Here is a 16,167-nt window from a genome sequence, read left to right as displayed (position 1 = left end):
CCAGGACACACTACTGTGATCTCTTTTAGAATGATTAGCAAAAGCCGCTGGGTACCAGCCAGTTTTTTTAGAACTCAATGTAAGTGAGGTTGAATTTATGTGTTCTTTTCTCCTTTTACGCTAGTTAATTATATCCATCTCTGATTTTCATTGTTCTTCTTTTTTTACTAACAGAGAAAGACCAATAGTTCCATTTAACACAGCTACCCATAAGCTTTTACGATCTCAGTCGCTATTTGCCAGAGTAGGATATAGAACATATCATTGTGACGATATTGTATAAATAAACTTCTGTATCACCTAAGCTATTAGACCAGCAACTTGTCCTCTTAGAGTTGTTGCTGTTGTTGTTATGTGCCGTCGAGTCACTTGCGACTCATAGAGACTGTATGTACAACAACCTTAAACCCTGCTCCATCCCTTGCCAATCTTATTGACTCCAATACATCAATCCCCATTACCCCAGTGATGGAATCAATCTACTCGAGGGTCTTCCTCTTCTGCACTGTCCCTTCACCTTCCCAAGCATGACATCTCTGTTTGAGGACTGATCCCGCCTTGCAGCATGTCCAAAGTATGTCAGATGGAGCTTCAGAATCCTTGCCTCCAAGGAGCAGCCTGGCTTCACCCTCTCCAGGATGAACTGGTATATTCAATACTCTTCTCCAGCACCACAGCTCAAAGGCATCAACTCTCCTTCTAACATCCCTAGTCATTGTCCAGCTCTCTGATGTATAGCAAGTAATTGCAAAGATCATGGCATGTATCAGGTGCACCTTAGTCTCTAGACTGAAATCGTTGCTCCTCAATATCTTGGAGAGGTCTCTGACAGGAGACTTTCCCAATGAAATTCATCTTTTAATATTCTGGCTGCTGGTACCAAGAGTGTTAATTTTAGAGCCATTCAAACTGAAGCTGTCAACAATCTCAATCTCTTCATCATCCATCACGATGCTGCCAATCAGCCCAGTGGTGAGAATCTTTGTTTTCTTGATGCTGAGCTTCAATATTAGGTTATCATTAAGACATTTACATAATTTGCCCCCTACTGGCTCTACTACGTACATGTTTATATGTACAGCACACTCAAATATGCATGTGAAAATATTGTCTGCCAAATCTGTGTACAGTTACGGGTGTAGTCCCTTTCACCTGCCCGTATTTGTTTGTCTTGCTTGTCTGTCAATGCATCAACTTTGAGATTCATGTTTGTTATTACTGATAGTACAGGATTGGATATGTAATAGTGTTTACTTTTTTGGTTTACATCTCTTCTGCATCTTGCTGTGTTTTCCTTTTCTTTAGAGATACTGGGCTAATCATCTCCATGCTGCATACTGTCTTTCCATTCACCCAACTCTTTTTGTATATAGTTACTGATTCCCCATCCTCCTTATCCCACTGATCCCTCGTAACCATCAAAGACTGCTTTATTCTGTGTAAAAACCTTTCCTTATATTTTTACAATAGCGTTCTCATATAATATCTGCCCTTTTGGGACTGAATGATTTCACTCAGAATAATGTCCTCCAATTCATCCATGTCCTGTGGTGTTTTGTGAATTCTTCAGCATTAACTTATATTTCTTGAGCACAAATATGCTTTATTGCACTTAATTTTTCTACTATTGTTGTTGTTATGTGCTGACAAGTCACCTGTGATTGATAGTGTACAACAGCTCTGAAGCCTGCCCTGTCTGTCCTGAGCCAGTCTCACTGCCTCTGACACACCTACACCAATTGCCCTAGTTACCATGTCAATCCATCTCATCAAAGGTTTTCTTGCCTTGAACTGCCCCTTTACCCTTCCAAGAATGATGTCCTTCTCCAAGGACCAGTCCCTTCTGGCCACATGCCCAAAGTACGTGAGATGAAGCTTCAAAACGCTAGCCTCCAAGGAGAAATTTAGTTCACCCTTTTCAAGACAGACCTATTTATCTACTAGGCTATGAAGAATTACTGTTAATATCTTCATTTTATAGAAGAAACTGATGCACAGAAGGACAGTATGATCCAAGGTGACAGGGAGTGACTTCAAAACCCAGAGCTTTAACCCCTGACTGTATTTTTCAAGATCTAGATCTCAGTCGTCTCCATTTAAACGCCCTTATCTTAGTTGTTTAAACTGGTACTGAGGGAGCTCCTTTAGAATGTGAAAACCTCTCAATGTCTCTAGTCATTTGCGAGGTGGTAAGTACTTAACAAAGATCCAACTTGGCTCTATGAACCATGTGACTTTGACTTTTATAAGCCCCAGTTCTCCAGCTGTTCTATATAGTTAAGATAGCCAGCCCACCTGTCTTGCAGATCTGCTGATACTCATAAAGTCAAAGGAAGGTAACATATGTTAAAGTCTTTTGAACACTATAGAAAAGTTAGTGAAAATGATAATTTCCCAGGCTGTCATTTTCATGAATTATTTTAAAACGTTAAAGAGAAAGAAAGAGCTTATTTGTTTAATGAAATTACCCATGTAACAGGTAGGTTGTTGTACCAAACCTGCAAATCTTTAGGGAACATGGAGATCACTGTTGCTGGACAAAAGTTACCTATTTGCCTTGGCTGCTGTGTCTACGAACCATAATTTGTGAGTGCTTTAGAAGACCTAGGTGCTAGCTCTGATGAATACAATCTGTAGATGCTATATGTAGTTTAATATATATATACAGAATATACAGAAACATGTTTCAATATTAAAAGTTATTCATGAATAGATGCTGTTGTTGTTGTTGTTGATTGCCTTCGAGTTGAGCATGACTCATAGTGACCCTTTAGGCCTGAAGTCCCTCTACAACTATTGAAATAGATTGGTGGTATTATAGACTAAAATGTAATCTCTCAAAACAAGTGTCAACTTGGCTAAGCCTTGATTCTAAGTACTACGTAATGATCCCATATGTTGAAAGTCCTAACCTCTATAATTTCTTGAGGCAAGATTAGACATGGTTATGTAAATAGTGATAAAATAATCTCTAGGACCTGGGTAAAATGCAATACTCTTAGTCAGTAACAGCACTGGTAAAATTAAGAGGAGTTTTTCTGAGTGTGGTCTGCATCATCCTTTGTCCTGCAAAATAGAAGTAAAGTGAAGAGAGCAGAGAAGAAAGGGGACTTCAGTGCCATCAAGAAAGAAGAGCCAGAAATGGGTCTTAACCTTGGGTAGGAAAAAGAAGTGCTGAATTTGAAATTAGATACACCTAGTTTCAAACACTACTTCTGTCTCAGAAGTTGTGTGATAATCCAAGACAGGCCAATCACTGTTGAGTTGATTCAGACAGGTCTGTGAAAGGTTCTCAATGGCTAATATTTTGGAAGATTGTCAGGCCTTCCTTCTAGGGTACTCCTAGATGGGCTTGAATTCCCACCATTTAGCTAGAAGCTGAGCACACTAACCATCTGTACCATCCATAAGTCCAAAACACTGCTGTCATGTCAATTCCAATTTAGAATGACCCTCCACTGTTTCTGAAACTGTAAATCTTCACATCAGATTATTCTCTTTCTCCTTCAGAACAGCTGATGGTTTTGAATCAATGACATTCAAGTAGCAGCCCACACATTACGCACTTCATTACCAGGCTCCTCTCTGAACTATTCAGGACTCCAAAATTAACAGGGCACATTTTATTCATGTATCCTTAGATCACTTGTCACAAGGAGTATATCTACCACAACCACAAAGGCAATCCAATACTAACTATATTCCTGCTATGACTTTATGGTCATAACTGATTGGATAAATCATCTCTTTCTAGAGAACCTGAACTGAGAGACATTGGCTTTTGGGGAGAGCCAAGAAACAAGTTATTCCTTGAACATTCATGGATACAGACACTCATATGTACAAACACATTATGAGTTCAATAAATTATAATTTTTGCTTGAATAAGTCAGTGCTGGTATTCATTTTATATAACCAAAAATACATTTACTAATACAGTAAATCTTCTAACTCAGGCATTTTCTTAAAGTTTTTTGGCCTTAGTATCCTCATTTATTTTTTTATTTTAATGAATGTTTGCAGAGAGACTTTGGATTTCCATTCATTCACTGTTACATTTCCCCCCTCCCACTCTTTTATTTGAAAAGTAGAAGAAAAATTCTTCCATCGTTATACAATTCCTCCCCCAAATCCAATCCACTATGCAGCCTTCATTCTGAGTGTCCTCATTTAGAAATGGAAGCAATAATATCTCCCCAAGGAGCTGATCAACAAATAAAAAGGACGATATGTAAAACTTCACAGCACATAATAAAATTCAATAAATGCATTTAAATGAGACCTGAGTTTCAGAACAGTTCAGTCTTTCTGAACAAGTACCTGGAAGCACCTTCATTACGTAGAGGATGTATAGTCAGAAAAGAAGAATCAGATACTGACAGTCAAGGAGAAGAAACATGTTCACTGGGTTTGAAATCAGGTTGTGAAAGAAGCATTCTGACTGAAATATCAAAAACCTAATCAACTTCATATAAGTATTCAGACTAGAGTTTCTGTTGGATTTATTCTCTGTGCTAACACTCATTTGAAAAGGCAAGAAGAACCAAGCAAATGCACAGTAAATAAAAAGGAGATGGACCGGTAATATATCACTTATAGCCATGCAGAGAGAGTAGCCAGGCACTATGTGACAGGGCTTTTGATCTGTATTTTTCTTGTGAGCAATAAGAAATGTTATCATCTAATATTGAGATAATGCCAGTGGAGTATGAAAATAGGTAAAATTAGAATTCAATCTCAAAGTACCATAGTTAAGAAAAAACAAAAGTTTCTGAAAGTCGGAATAAGGAGACAAACTTAGATACTTAAGGAAATAGAAATTTAGTGAGAGAAGATGTCTATTACCTAGATGTTATTGTTTTTTCAATCTCATTCCCTTAATCACATTTTTCTTTAATTTAAAAGTTTAAACTAAACTGATGTCACTGGCACCGAGTCAGTTCCACGTCATGGCAACCCTTCCTTCAGGTTTCTGAGCTGTCAGTCTTTGTGAAAGAAGACCACCTATCTTTTCTCTTAAGTAGTAGTGTGTGGCTATCAACTGCTGACATTTCAGTTAATTAGCAAACCAGTATGAACTATCCAAAGAATTAAAATTAGAAAGGCAAAAGGGAAGATGAACAGACTCAGCAAGTCTCAAGCAGAAAGAACTGAAGAAAGGGTCAAGCCTTGAGTTGCAATGCCGAAGGATTCTATGGACAAAATATCGAGTGACAGAAGAAGCATCTATACAAGGAGGAAGTTACTAAAAAGAACTAGTTGACACTCATTTCAGGAAGTAGCATATGATCAAGTACTGAAAGCAGTCCGGTCTGCATTTAAAAGGCATTGATGAAAAAAAAAAATAATAATAGGGTTCCAGGAATGACAGAATACCAAATGAGGTGTTACAACAAATAGATTCAGGCCCTGAGCCTACTTACTCAGCTATGCCAAGAAATTTGGCAGATAATAACCCAACCAACTGATTAGGGTGTGAGGAATCCATATTTGTGCCCATTAAAAAAATATAGATAATCCAACAGAACATAAAAAAGTCATTATGCAATACCATTCATATCAAATATAAGTCCTAAAAGATATAATTTTTAAGTGGCTGGAGTATTACCTAGCATGAAACTACTAGAAATTCAAGGTAGATTCAGAAAAGGCCCTAGAACAAGGAATGTGATTGCTAATGTCAGATGGGCCTTATTTGAAAGCAGAGAATATCAGGAAAATGTTTACTTGTGTTTTATTGACTGTGTAAAGGAATCTTACTGTGTGGATCATAATGAATTACAAATAACATTGAGATTAATGGGCTCATGTAGATGTACATGGACCAATAAACAGCTGCTTAAACAGAAAATGGGGATCCTGTCAGGCTTAAAATCAGGAAAGGTTGGCATTAGGATTATCCTTTCACTCTACCTACAAAATTTGTATGCTGAGCAAACAATCCAAGAAAATGGACCATTGGAAGAAGGACATCAGGACAGGACAGGACAAAGATATATCAGCAGCCTGCAATATATAGGTGACATAATCTTCATTGCTCAAAGTAAAGAAAACTTCAAGCCCTTACTGAATAAAAGATCCTAGTCTTTAGTAGGGATTATATCTCAATATTAAGAAAACAAGATATAGATCAATAAATGCTAAGATGTGTGCATTGTGGGGTTTATTTTAGTCACTTAGGCCTTAATCTATTTGCTCTCAGGTGATGGTCTTTGAATCAGCAGCACTAGCTTTGCCTGAGCTTGTTAGAAATTCAAATTCTCAGAGACCAACACAGAAGCACTGAATCTGAAAGTCTCATGAAATAAGATTCAGCAATTTATGTTTTAACACACCCTCCATGTGATTTTAAAGCTCACCAAAGTTTGAGACTCATTGCCTGAACCAAACCATTGAACTTATAAATCCAAGACTCTTGAGGCCTAATTGTTCCTCATATTTTTTTAGCTACCAGATTTGTGGATTTGTTGAGGTAGTCTTAGAGGAAACAGTCAATCTTTTTAGGCCTATTTGGGATTCTCAGGCTTATTAGTAACTAACACGGGGCTCATTTTCCCTCTAACCTGAGTTACATTTGGCATTATCAAGAAGCCTGATTTGGAGTACTTTATTCTCCGTGTCAGTCACTCTCTGGTGACCTGGTGGTAAGAAGCTGCACTGCAATTCCAAAGGTAGACAGTTCAAATTCACCAGCTGCTCCATGGGAGGAGGATAGGTAGTCTCCTCCCATGTGATCAATGGCCTCCAAAAACCCACTGGAGGATCAGCAAGTCAATGACATACAACAACAATAATATTTTATACTTTTCTTTATCCAAATGCATTCCATGTTCTATTGCCTCAATAGTATGAGAAATCAACAGCATGCAGAAAAGTAAAGCAAAAGGGCAAAACAAGAAGTATATGGAAGGAAGGAGTTGATTTTTAAAATTACACAGGTGCACACACACACAGAGGAGAGAGAGAAGCATTTATTTTATTAAAGAAGAGCTGTCTAACGTTTAGATCAATGGTGAGGAAATGAACAGGAAAAGAAATGTTGAATTCATTATTTTCTCTTTTCCTCAGCCTATCTTTGCCTATTACAAAACTCAACCACTCCTCACCCTCCCCTCATTGTACATTCTCCTTAGAATTATTGGCAATCATTTTATTTTAACTGAATTTGACTCAGAACTTTTAACCTCGTTCCTGTAGACAGATTTATTTCTACAGTAGATTTACCAACTGCAACACCAAAGCCACTGCGGTCAAGTTAACTTCGACTCATGGTGACCTGAAAGGACAGAGTAGAATTTATCTACAAAGTTACCAAAGCTTCACATCCTTATTGGAACGAGCACCTCATCTATCTACCATGGGGTGGGGGTGGGGGCAGGCAGGTTCAAACTGCCAGTCTTCGGTTAGCAGACAAGGGTTTTAACTATATACCACTAGGGGTCTTACAGAACTAGATGATACGGAAAACCAATTCTGCCTTCTACTATCAAGATCCCATGTAAGGCTGTTAGGTGGGGAATGATGGGTTTGGTTTAGGGTATGGACTCTGGAATCAGATAACTCACAATTCAAAACCAGTTCCAATATTTACTAGTGAGACAATTTTTCTAAGTGTAAGTGGTTTCATCTCTAAAACAGGTGTAATCAAGTATTGCTTTCATAGGGTTTTTAATGAAGATTAAATGAGACCATCCACATAGAGCATTTAGAACCATGTCTGGCACATATCAAGGGCTTGATTAATGTGAGCTATTAGAAATATTATACTGCCTCTGAAATGCTTCTCAGCCTTTAGCAGTATCTTAAAGATTTCCAGGCATGGCAACAAGGCAGTGTAACTCCCAAGGGATAAAGGTAAATGTGTGAGGGTGGCTAAATTAGAAGGCAGCTTGCAAGACTACAAGCTATCCATTTATTTTAAAAATCTGTTGTATTTCTGCACAAGGCCATAAGTCTTGTATTTGAATGACAACAGTGGTTCTCAAGGGCAGAAAGTGTTCCTGTCCCCTAGGGAGACATTTGACAACATGCGTAAGCACTTTTGATTGTTACAACTCAGGGCTGCTACTGGATTCTGTTAGGGAGAGGCCAGGGACACTGTTGAACAATCAAAGAAGCAGAGGCCATAACAAAGAATTATCACAACAAAGAATTATCTAGCCTAAAATGTCAACAGAGCCCAGGCTCAAGAAATTGAATTAGAGCCGAGTGTGAATCTGTTTTAATAAGGCTTGGTGCATTTTTCAATTTTCAAAAAGTCGACGGCGTGAAGGATTCTGGCACTTGACGTGAGGAGAGAAGGGGTGACCTCTAAGAACCCTCTAAGGCTAGATTTATGCCATGGAGCCTCCACCTCAAAATTGTATCAAGAGGGCATATTCACCCTTACTGCTTTTCCTGATCCCTTTGCCTATAGTAAATTAAGTTTTTTAAAAGGTGGCTAGTGATTAGAATGCACCCATAAGTCATTATAAGGTGGAATGTTTCTTGCAAAAAGAAGACTATCAGTGGGAATCAGATGTTCGAGAGATGGAAGAAACCTTAGCAATGACATAGTTAGTAGATTTGAGTTGAACTCTCTCATTCCACTTCATGGCTAAAGAAACCAAGTCTTGTAAAGGTGAAGGAACTTGGTCAAGGGCGCATAGTGCTGCAAACACTAAAGGATCCAATTTTTCCTGAAAGTCTATGTAACACAGTGATACAAAGGGCTCACCACAGGTGTCTTCACGCACTTGTTCCACCCCCCCCACCCCCCCACCCCCAGTGATCATAGTTCACACCAGTTCCTAACACTGGAAATCCCCATTGCCTGGCTTGAAGATTCCTGGTGCATCCAGATGAAAACTGCACTCCACAGGGTTTTCAAAGGTGTGACTTCTCAGAGGCTTACCGTGGCCTTTCTTCAAAGACTCCTCTGGGTGAATCACGAACCTCTCAATAAGCTCTCACTCTTTCTCATTGCTAATAAGTAGAAGTTGATTCATAGCTGACCCTGCAGTGGGCTTCTCAGCCTGTACATCCCACCAGAAGGGATTGTTCATCTTCCTCCCTGGGAGCCACTGGTGAACCTGAACCACCAGCAAGGCGAGGCCACTAGGTCAGCAGCACAACTCCCTATGTACTCTGCCTCCAAAATTCTGTAAGTAGTTGCGTACTCACCAAAGACTCTTTTTAAAATATTTCTATTATTATGCATTCATTCATTCATTCATATACACTTTCATCCCTCCCCTGGGATTCATAAGACAGGCACAGTGAAAATAGAAACGACTAAACTCAAACCCATGGCTGTCGAAACAGAACTGACTCATAGCTGACCGTCCAGGAAGTTTTCAGACACTGTGTGTCGCACTAGAGGAATTTGCCCTTGCTTTTTCCTCAGAGCCTCTGGTGAGTTTGAGTGCCTTTGGTTTAACAGTACAATTCCCTATCGACTATGCCACCAAAGCTCCTTAATAAAAGAATAAATAAAAGATTCAAAGAAGTGGTATTGAGGCAAAATGACAAAACCACCTATTGATTAAGTGACAGCGACTGATGAAGGAGGTGGTCAGCAGAAATGACTCCTAACTGACACTCCAGGTTGTTTTCAGAGGCTGTAAATTACATGAGAGGAGAGTGACTGTCTTTTTCCTTTGGTGTAGCTAGCAGATTTGAAACATCTGTCTTTGGGCTGGCAGCACAATTCTTTATCCACTGGGCCACCAGAGTCTAAAAAGATGACTTCATTCCCCAAACTAGGTGACATGGAGGATGGTGGGGGTTCAGTAACAGGAGGAGGTGGTTTGGAATAGTACATTGTATATGCTAGTTTTCAAGTGCTTTCCATGGGTCTAGGAAGGGGATGAGAGGATACACACACAGAGTGAGGGAGTCCAAAAGAAGACCCGTTGAAGAAACCACGTCAGTTTTTTGGGTGGGCAGTCATTATGTCCTCCGAAGGAGGAGTGCTGTGAGTGAAATCTGATTACCCAGAGGAACCCAAGGCACAGTGGTCCTCCAGCCACAGCCTCTGCTCCACACAGTGCTGGCCTGGGCACTGCCAGAAGGTCCTCTTGGTGCTAAAGTGCTACAATTCCCCTAACACTCTGCTGTAGCAAGATAACACAATAAAGAACTTTCTCTTGGAGGAAATGATGCATATATAAGGGAGCACTTAGAATAAGAAAGCATGAGAAAAAAAGGGGGAAATTGTAAAAAAACACCTGAAATTTCTGCAAAACCTGCTTAATTTTTACTAATTAAGCCCACATCTCTAACTTCCTTCACAGGAATGGCTCCTCACAATTCCATAAGGGTCATCCCTGTTGCTGCCTTTCCCCCCTTTGTTTCTAGGGCACAGCATCCATCACCAGTGTCCCATCTTTTTCTATCGATGTTCACAACAGAACACGTCCACTTCTCTCTCTAAGTCAGTGATGCTCAGAGGATTAGGGTGTCAGCATGCCTTGACCCCCCCGCCCCGGGGTCACCCACTGCTCCAAGACCTGGAGAGTATGCTTAGTAATATCCAGTCTAGGTGAGCAAACACACAGCACTGCCCTTCCCTCAGAAAAGGTGCTTTTGGTTCATGTCCACACTTTAAGAAACATTTTAGTTCCTTTTAAGGGTCCCAAACCAGAAAACATTTCCTGTTGTCAGCAAACTCTAGGAACCCCAGCACAGGTCAACGCTTCCTTCACCTTCTGCCAACTGCCTTCTTCCCAGTTATCAACACCAGAACCACTTCCTCCAAAGCACAGTGCCCGCAACGACCAGCAAGCGGAGGGAAATGCATCTGAAACAGGGATCAAGCTTCTGTGAAAGGCAACTGCAGGACGTCAGGACAGGCAGTGACCGTGAACGCTGCATGCAGCACAGCATGCCCACACACTTGCGGTCACGTCCACTCTCAGCCAGTTACACACTCATGACAGGCAGAGCCCATCACAGGCACAGACACACAGCACACGCTCGGTCTCATAGCCAGGACCATCCGCAGAGTCCCATACACACATCTGGGAACACAGGGCTATGAGAGTACAGCTCGTGTTACAGTCAGTCTATCACACATACACACACACACACACACTCCCCACATAAAAGTCCTTATGGCCAGTGAATACACATCCAGTTTATGTGCACTTATGTACACAAGTGTCAGGCACCGGCCCCAGAGCCACAGTGGCCCCACTCTAGAGACACGCCTGGACCACCAGCCAGCCCACCTACACCCGAGCCGCCAAGCAGCCCATCCCTGCAGCAGAGCTGAGTTTCCGCGAGTGTGGAGCCCCTCAGCCCAGCGCCCCGCGGCGTCCTGACCGGCACACGTGGGTCAGGTGTCCCGACCCCCGACCCCCGCACCCTCGGAGCTCTCGCCTCACCTACCCGCTGCCCGAGGCGAGGAGCAGGCGCCCCGCTGACTGAAGCGGCCACCCAGCCCGGAGCCCAGCTTCTGCCGCCGCGCCGCGCCGCGCTCCCAGCCGCCTGCGCCCTCCCCGCCGCCCCCTCGGGTGCCGGCTCCAGCCCCCGCGCTGGGGGGCCCGCGGGCGCCGAGCCTGGGCTGCAGGCAGCGGGACCCCACCGTGGCTCACCTGGGCACGCCTTGCATCGTCTTCCTCGCCGGTTGAGCTGGGCTCCGCGGGCTCAGCAGTCCCCAGTCCGGGCGGCCCCCGCGTTCCAGCCCGCTGCCTCCCCCATTGGGCGCCAGGGAAGGCGGGGGCACGACCCAGGTGACAGGGTACACAGGGGAGTGGGCGCAGGGGAGGCCAAGCAGGACCTCAGTTCCTCAGGGCTGAACCGCCGACGCCTTCCCTGCTCTGAGAGCCGCCCATTCTGTGGAAGTGGACAGGCAGCCCTGGGCTCTCTGCTTGCGTCTGGGTGACCTTGGGCAAGTTGCTTAACCTCTCTGGTCCTCACTTCCTTTACTGAAAGGTAATAAATATGAAGGCAGCTGTGGTGTCTCTGCCAAGGGAAATTCTGTGCTTTGCTAGCTTACTTCCTTCTCATACCAGTCTTAGTTTAGGAGCAGGGTTCAAGGTGAGCTTTTTAGCACCTAAGATATAAAATGCCAAATTTTCCTTAGAAGTGTATTGTTTGCCTGTAGTCTCTCTAAGCAATCCTGCCTATATTCACCAGTCCCCCTCCTACCTTGGTCTCGAGGTATCCTGTTCTCATAACTCTGACCATGCGACCTTAAGCTTGCAACTGGAGTCAAGACTCTGTGCTCCCATCTGTAAAACGGGGTCCATAACGATTTGCTTCTGTTGAAGCTTCCCAGAATCCACGCTTGGTGTAACTTAGCAAATTGTGATGGTGAGAGGACAAGCAACATGAGAAACATTTCCCCTCAACATATCAAACAAAATATTGTCTCAAATTCCTTGAACAAAACAATGCAAGAGTACAATGATGCTCTGTAGTCCCCAAAGCACAGAGGTTCGAGGCCACCAGCTGCTCTGTGGGAGAAGGATGGGCAATCTCCTCCCCTGTGATTAACTGCCTCTGAAAACCCACCAGAGGGTCACCTATGGGTTCTTACCAACTCTTTGGTATACAACAACAATATGTTAGGCTGTACTTCATAATGAAGGCTGTCAGTTTAAAAAAAGAACGTTGAAGAGTACAATGAGACGTGTTTGGAAGAAGTGAACAGAGCCTGCCGTCCATGAGGCAGATGAGAAGGCAAATGACCCAGAGAGTGAATAATTCTCCTTGAGGATCACTGACACTTCACAAAGCTTCTCAAAGCGAACTGAGCGGTTGTGTACAGTGATTAAAGCTCAAAAGACATTACATCTTCTAAGACAATATTTTTCAATTATTCATTTACATTTGTGAGCAAAACTAAAATCACACAAACATCATTGATATGTACTTGCAACCACTCATAGCTGACCCTCCTTTTGGGTTTCCAAGGTGAGAAGGAGGAGGTGAGGGTCCACCTTTTTTATTTTATTCTGCTGTTACGGACCTCTCCAAAGACTGAAGAGCAATGGTGTCTCTCTAGAGACTAAGGTGCGTCTGATACAGGCCATGATCTTTATAATCATTTGCTCTGCGTCAAATAGGTATTAATATAAAAATAAATATAAGCAGCTACAGTGGCCTAATGATAAGGAATTGTGCTAGCAGCCTAAAGAAACGGGGTTTGACTCCACCAGCTGCCCTTCAGGAGAAAGATGGGCAGTAACTCCCCTGTGATTCACTGCCTCTGAAAACTCACTAGAGGGTCCATCTCTGCTAGATGTTACACAACGACAACATATAGATATAGAAGAGACATATATCTAAAGAACCTACTTCTCTTGTTGGGCCTACTTATCTATCCTTTTTTTTACAGAGAGGCTTCTCCATGGTCATTTTCCCCATCCCTATGAATTTATTTACTTACTTTGTTTTTCTGTCAATTATAATCTTTATCACACTTTGTCACTATTTTGTTGATGTTTTTCTTAGTTGCTCCCTCCCTTCCTAAAACAAAAGCTGTTAAAAGTAAGAGGTTTATGGAGCTTAACTTAGATCTGACACTGCCCTACTAAAAGCTTAATAGATGTAAGTAAGAACATCAGATTTATATTCAGAAACCTCTGTGCCCTCCAGGATATCAGAGTTCCTCAGAAATTGATAGTCCTTGGAAGTCAACCAAGCTTCGAACCAGTTCTTCCTGGTTCAGTCATGGCAGACAAGCAAGATGCAAATGCAATGGCATCTGTAAAATATGACTGAACTTAGCTAATGACAAGGACAGGAAAAGATTCCATAGCTGCTACATATTTAGTCATCTTGTGAAAAAAAGGGCAGCCTGTGTTTTGCACAACTAGGTCTCTGGATGCCCAAAGCCAGAAACAAAGGTGCCCCACTTAATGAGGGCGGTAAACCACTGTGCTTTGAAAGTGTGTCACTTACCACAATCCTGGCAGTAGTCCAATCTCCTGCATCAGCTTCGTGAACAGACTCAGTCTGCCTCTTCTGAGTTTCCAATTCTGAGGCCTCTGACCCATGATTTTTACCATTGTGGTGGTCCTTCTGCTTCACTCAAGTCTTAAAAAATAGGATAAATTTAAATCTTAGGGGATTTGATTTAACACTTCATAGAGGGTTGTGTTGCTCACCCTAAGTGGTGCCTTTGTGGCAATTAAAATCCACCAGCATCTCCATGGACCATGGAAGAAAGATCGGCAATTTCTTCCACACTATTTACAGCTTCTAAAAATCCACTGGAGAGTCAGAGATGAGTTACAAGTCTTTGGCAGATAGAGAAAGAGAGAGAGATCTCCAATTTTGCTTGATTATGTATTACTGAATCTGTTCAAACCTGGCCAGAGGACCCGTCTCCTCATTAGTGAAAGAATAATAATTAACTTCTTAGATAGGATGTGAGCATCAAAGAAATAGACTGGCATGCAAGGGGTGCTGAAAGAGAACAGGTGGTACAGATTCTGCAACATGATATGCATACAACAAGAAGGTAAATGAAAAGCCAGAGAATGAGAGAAAGAGGCTTCATGAGGCCTCAAATAGGAAACAGCTATCCACAAATTAACATATTCTAAAAGGGAAATAACAGAATTGAGCAAGAGAGCTTGAGACTACCTAGATTCCAGGTATGGTGTTCTTAGTAACTCCCTATTCAGTAAAGTCTGTATTATTCTGTTGTTTAAACACTAGGAAGCCTGCTTGCCTACCTACTAAAACACAGAGAATGAATGGGACAGACAAAGGGCGGCAAAGCGGAGTTATCGCAGCCTAGATAAGAGGCTCCATGCACCTTTTTATGCTTAGCTGTTCTTTGTCCTCTGCGCTTTCTGATATTGTCTGATTTAATCTGTTTACCTTTGGAAAAGCGGTTAACTAATTCATGTTTTATTAGCAATTAAAAAAATCAAATAACTGAGAATTTAGTTGATCCGGGAAGGAAATCTTGAAAATAAAGTTTTCCCAAGCAGGCCATTGCAGGCACTAGAAGTCAAGTCAGTGAGTCAGGCACCGGGAGTGTAACCTGCTGGGAAGAATCCTGGCAAGGTGCAAAGTACCATTTTCATTTTAAAATTTAAGTTCAAGGCAAAGACTCCTTGTGGTTGACTCCATTTTAACTCAAAGCAGCCCCATGGAGCAGAGGAGAAATGTCCATTAAGGTTTCTAAACAAATGACTTCCTCTTTTTCTTGTGCAGCACCTGGCAAGTTCAAACCATCAACCTTCTAGCTAGCAGATCAGAATTTAACTGTGTTGCCAGGTCCCAGATTGAAATTTCCATAAAGTGAAAGGCACAGTTATTTGCTATACAATTCCATGAGTTTTGGCAAATGCTTAGAATCGTATAACCAGCAGCACACTCAGGATACAGAACAGTTCACTCATTCTAAAATGTGGACAAGTGTAATTAGGGATACATTTTTAACAGTATATTTATAGGGACACTTAAAAAATATTTGTTTTTATTTTATATTGGTTTGTATACAAAATTCATATTTGTGTTTCACACATTCTTCTGCTCACATATTGGGTCCTCTGCTCATACTGTGTTTCACAATATCATTCCCATACATGGTGTTTCATAAAAATGTTGTTAAGTGCCTTCGAGTTGTAGACGACTCATAGCGACTTTATGAATGAAAAACCTGAGCACCGTTCATAGAGTTTCCAGAGGCAAGTCATTTAGGAAGTGTACCCCACTTATGCTTCCAAGCTTGTTTTAATCCGGATGCTCCACCAAACACTGTCCACCATGGGTAACCATTAATGCATTTGTCACATCAGTTTCACAGTGTTTAGCATCACAGCAACCATAAGTTACCTCTGTACAGCAATGCACTAAGAAGAATGTTTCACAAAAAAACAATATAAACCAGGCCTGAGGAGAGCAGATTAAAATCACCCACCTTGGGCTTCGTAGCATAACTTTCTGTCCACTAGACCAATGTCGCTTTCTCTGTGTTGTTGCTGTTATTATTGCTCTGTTGAGTTTTAGATGACTCATAGTGATGCTTTTTATTTTTATAAAAATAATCGCCATTAATCCATTCCCACCATTACCCTACCTTTCAGTTCCCCATTGATCTTTGCTAATTCCTTCACTCCCTCCTTCTGCCCACCAAACACTTTGACCTCTGATTCCTCTCTCTTCTCCCCATTAACCTTCCCGCTCCCTCCCTTCCCTCTTTGGACTTTTGGACACATCTTA

At 41.8% G+C, this 16,167-nt stretch overlaps 1 protein-coding gene across 1 annotated transcript in view; it reads right to left on the bottom strand.

Annotated features, from left to right (window-relative positions):
* Window positions 1-11,457, bottom strand: part of HTR4 (5-hydroxytryptamine (serotonin) receptor 4, G protein-coupled) — a 313,497-nt gene extending 302,040 nt beyond the window's left edge. The window contains exon 1 of the mRNA XM_006893718.1: window positions 11,371-11,457. The gene's annotated coding sequence lies outside the window, so the exon portion shown is untranslated. The remainder of the gene's footprint in view (window positions 1-11,370) is intronic.
* Between the last annotated feature and the right edge of the window lie 4,710 nt (window positions 11,458-16,167).

Source organism: Elephantulus edwardii, unplaced genomic scaffold (assembly GCF_000299155.1).
Source record: "Elephantulus edwardii isolate Elephantulus edwardi_28Jun2011 unplaced genomic scaffold, EleEdw1.0 scaffold00130, whole genome shotgun sequence".
NCBI lineage: Eukaryota > Metazoa > Chordata > Mammalia > Macroscelidea > Macroscelididae > Elephantulus > Elephantulus edwardii.
The sequence above is the reverse complement of the archived record's forward strand: the minus strand, read 5'-3'. Positions and strand labels throughout refer to the sequence as shown.